Source organism: Scyliorhinus torazame, chromosome 7 (genome assembly GCF_047496885.1).
Source record: "Scyliorhinus torazame isolate Kashiwa2021f chromosome 7, sScyTor2.1, whole genome shotgun sequence".
NCBI lineage: Eukaryota > Metazoa > Chordata > Chondrichthyes > Carcharhiniformes > Scyliorhinidae > Scyliorhinus > Scyliorhinus torazame.
This window is the reverse complement of record NC_092713.1, coordinates 1,304,655-1,309,654: the sequence shown is the minus strand read 5'-3', so window position 1 is coordinate 1,309,654 and position 5,000 is coordinate 1,304,655.

The following is a 5,000-nucleotide window of genomic DNA, read 5'->3' as shown; positions in this document are numbered from 1 at the left end:
TAACCCTTACCCTAACCCTAACCCTAACCCTTACCCTAACCCTAACCCTAACCCTAACCCTTACCCTAACCCTAACCCTAACCGTAACCCTAACCCTAACCCTAAACCCTAAACCCTAACCCTAAACCCTAAACCCTAACCCTAACCCTAACCCTAACCCTTAAACCCTAAACCCTAAACCCTAAACCCTAACCCTAACCCTAACCCTAACCCCTAACCTATAGACACAAAGGTAGTTGACCCTCCGGAAACACAGGACATAGATTCGGATTTCGAATATGCAGCGCTAAGTCACAATGACAATTTTACACCTCTACCACAAATCCCAACTTATACCACACACTTCGACCTACTGACAACCCCAGTCCAGTCACAATCAAGTGACGACGCAACTGACAGTCCAATTATAAAAATAACCGACGTTAGACACATACCAAATAAAATTTTACCCACTACCTCGAATGACGAGACCAAATATATCATATTACAACACCCCCATACATTTTACAAAAATAAAAAATGGTTCTTGATACCAAAAAAGTCTGCTCTAATTATAGGTGACTCCAATCTATCCACTATTAAGAATTGCCCCAACCCCAATATTCAATTGGACAGTTTCCCACGCGCAAAATTCATCCACATTACCTCCGTTTTACATAAATTAAAATCCTGTCCCATAATAAATACAATAATATTTTCCATAGGTATTTTCAACCGTACACAAACATCTACCACTGCTATTAAACAATTACAAATCCTATTAAAAATAGCCGCACAGAAATTCCCCAGAACTAAAATTTTCATCACAGAAATCAATTTTAGCCGCAAACTTCCAGAAAAACAAATTCGAACAATTGTCACTTTAAATGACTTTATTAGAAATAAATGTTATATCCCAAGCATATCAAATAAAGTTTTTACTGTTTCACACAATAATATAACCTGGACAGACGACACAGCCATGGCCATTCTTCACAATTGGTTACAATATATTTGAGGGGAAAAAAAAAAAAAAAAAAAAAATTAAATTACCCTAACTATACTTTAAAACCAACTATCGTCCATTTCTACCACCTTTTAGACATATACTGCAGTATCCATTTCTCCCCAAAAAACCTAGCTACTTTATATAGTAGTCTTAGGTAACAAACGGAGAATAAGAGTATCAAAAGTTTTTTTCTTATGTAAACATTAAAATATGTATTGATATGTATATTATATTTGGTTTCCGTAAATATAAATGTTTATTGATAATTTAGTAAAAGTGTGAATAAAAATAATTATTTTTCCTAAAATATTTTATTAAAAATTGTCCAATATTCTTAACTGTCATGTACTTGTACTTTCCTAATTATAAGTATATCTAACTTAAATATTTAATTTACAAAAAAAACATTTCTTTTGAAGGTAACCTGGATGTGGCGGTCATCACAAAATGAACAACAATACAATGAATCCCATTTATATCCGGACAAATACATTCATCCCAACCGTTAAAATAATTTTTAAAATGTTACAAAGTATGCACCAATTATCTATTCTTGAAGAGGACACCCCTACACACATTGTACAATTATCAAAGTCACTAATAGACTCAATAAAACCAGCAGGGTTAACTACTACAACAACAAATAGATTAACAATCAATGCAAACAATTGGGTTTATAACACTAAAGTTTTATTAATTCAACATTATAAAACAAACCTGAAAACATTATTTAATAAATTACAAAAAATTATCGATATAAATAGATGCGAGGAAGCTTTTTCAAAAGCTGTACAATGGCACAAAACAAAAGTTAAGAATAAATTCAGAACTAAAACAATCCAAAAAACAAAAGAATATATCTTGAATTTACAAAAGGTCTTAACATTGAAAGGATTAAAAACGACTACTTCTACAAAACAACAACAGGACAATCAACAAATTGCAGGATCACTTCCCGAACATACAGACATCTCAACACCAATAACATTACACAGAAAACAGCAAATACAAACACAAACAGTGCCAAGTACTTCTAAGAATTTAATTATGGAACACGTAGTTTCATCCCCGTCACCTACACCGACATGTTCGAGTTTTCTAGGTCTTTTAAAAGCCCCTATCCAATCACTTACTTGGTCCTACAGAGCTTGTAGCCCAGAGATGGATAGACACAACCCCACACAGTCATTACAGACACACTCATCATCACCGGACACAACACTCCCCATGATACAAAAAGTAACTACAATATCTATGATACAACATCTTCACACAAATGACAAGAATGAAGATTGGTCATTTTTGCCACAAAAATCTACATTAATTATAGGTGATTCCAACCTCATGAAAATTAAACATTGTCCGGATCCAAACATACAATTCGACTGTTTTCCTGGAGCAAAATTTTCCCACATCAGTACTGTTCTAAACAAATTACAACCCTCTCCAAAAATACAAAAAGTGGTGTTATCAATTGGTATTGATAACCGCACACAAAAACCTTCCACTGCGATTAAACAACTCGAGATTCTATTGAATACTACAAAACAAAAATTCCCTAAAGCAGAGATATTTATAGTTGAACTCAATTATAGTGCAAATCTCCCACAAGAACAGAAGAAAACTATCACAGCCTTAAACCAATACATTAACCAGCATTCTTTCATCCCAGCAATTCCGAATAGGTTTTTCCAAGTCCAGTTAGATAACATTCATTGGACGGACGAAACAGCTATAGCTATACTAAATAATTGGTTAACACACTTACATGGCAACAAAACGAGCCTACAAGAAGAACCACTTAATCTTAACAATACAATAGTTAACATATCAAATACATTCAAACTTACCATGATACAAGAAAAAAATTTAAATAAAGGATTAACGTTTGTCCCAGTACAAAAGCCAGATAATACACAAATTCAAATAGATCTTGAAAGCTTTTTCAGAAGAATTAAAATCCTCAGTTTTTTTGAATATGCAACATCAGATGACAAACAGCCCTTCCTACCTCAATCAAATTGGAACCCACCAGAACAAAAAATAGACCCAGAAATAAAAAGTTTTATCCAAAAAATTAATTCAGACATCACAAAAATCAAACAAGTAAAAGACAAACAAAACTTAACGAGAATGGAACGACAAGCAATCAGGCAGCTTAAATCTAACTTAGATATCATCATAAAGCCAGCAGACAAAGGAAATAATATTGTTGTTATGGATCGACAACAGTATCTTTTTGAAGCTTATCGACAACTTAACAACAAGGAGTACTACACTAAGTTATCAACACCAATATACCATCAAACATATGACCAGATTACAGGCTTGATGGTACAATTACACAATTTACAGTATATTACTGAAAAACAATTGGACTATTTTACACAATTACAACCCTTACCACGAATATTTTATCTCCTCCCAAAAATACATAGAATCATAGAAGTTTACAGCATGGAAACAGGCCCTTCGGCCCAACCAGTCCATGCCGCCCAGTTTTTTACCATTAAGCTAGTCCCAGTTGCCCGCACTTGGCCCATAACCCTCTATACCCATCTTACCCATGTAACCATCTAAATGCTTTTTGAAAGACACAATTGTACCCGCTTCTACTACTACCTCTGGCAGCCCATTCCAGACACTCACTACCCTCTGAGTGAAGAAATTGCCCCTCTGGGCCCTTCTGAATCTCTCCCCTCTCACCTTAAACCTATGCCCTCTAGTTTTAGACTCCCCTACCTTTGGGAAAAGATGTTGACTATCTACCTTATCTATGCCCCTCATTATTTTATAGACCTCTATAAGATCACCCCTAAGCCTCCTACGCTCCAGGGAAAAAAGTCCCAGTCTATCCAGCCTCTCCTTATAACTCAAACCATCAAGTCCCGGCAACATCCTAGTAAATCTTTTCTGCACTCTTTCTAGTTTAATAATATCCTTTCTATAATAGGGTGACCAGAACTGCACACAGTATTCCAAGTGTGGCCGTACCAATGTCTTGTACAACTTCAACAAGACGTCCCAACTCCTATATTCAATGTTCTGACCAATGAAACCAAGCATGCCGAATGCCTTCTTCACCACCCTGTCCACCTGCGACTCCACCTTCAAGGAGCTATGAACCTGTACTCCTAGATCTCTTTGTTCTATAACTCTCCCCAACGCCATACCATTAACTGAGTAGGTCCTGGCCTGATTCGATCTGCCAAAATGCATCACCTCACATTTATCTAAATTAAACTCCATCTGCCATTCGTCGGCCCACTGGCCTAATTGATCAAGATCCCGTTGCAATCCTAGATAACCTTCTTCACTATCCACTGTGCCACCAATCTTGGTGTCATCTGCAAACTTACTAACCATGCCTCCTAAATTCTCATCCAAATCATTAATATAAATCACAAATAACAGTGGACCCATCACCGATCCCTGAGGCACACCACTGGTCACAGGCCTCCAGTTTGAAAAACAACCCTCTACAACCACCCTCTGCCTTCTGTCGTCCAGCCAATTTTGAATCCAATTGGCAACCTCACCCTGGATCCCGTGAGCTTTAACCTTCTGCAACAACCTACCATGCGGTACCTTGTCAAAGGCTTTGCTAAAGTCCATGTAGACAACGTCTACTGCACTACCCTCATCTACCTTCTTGGTCAGTCCATAAAAATCCGGAAACATGGACGGTTCCACATAAAATTCCCCCAGGTAGACCCATAGTTTCAGACTGCGGGAGCGAATCCTATAGAATTGCAGAGTACATAGACTCATTTCTAAACCCCTTAGCCCAAAAACATCCGAGCTACATCAAAGACACCTTTCATTTCGTTGAAATTGTTAGATCCCTAAATCTCACTTCTAAAACAATGTTATTTACTATGGACGTTGACAGTCTCTACACCAACATTGAGACGGATAGAGGAATTGAGGCGGTGAGGAATATTTTTAAGAGACATTGGCAACCCAATAGACCAGATGCAATCCTCGTCCAATTATTACACTTAGGCCTAAC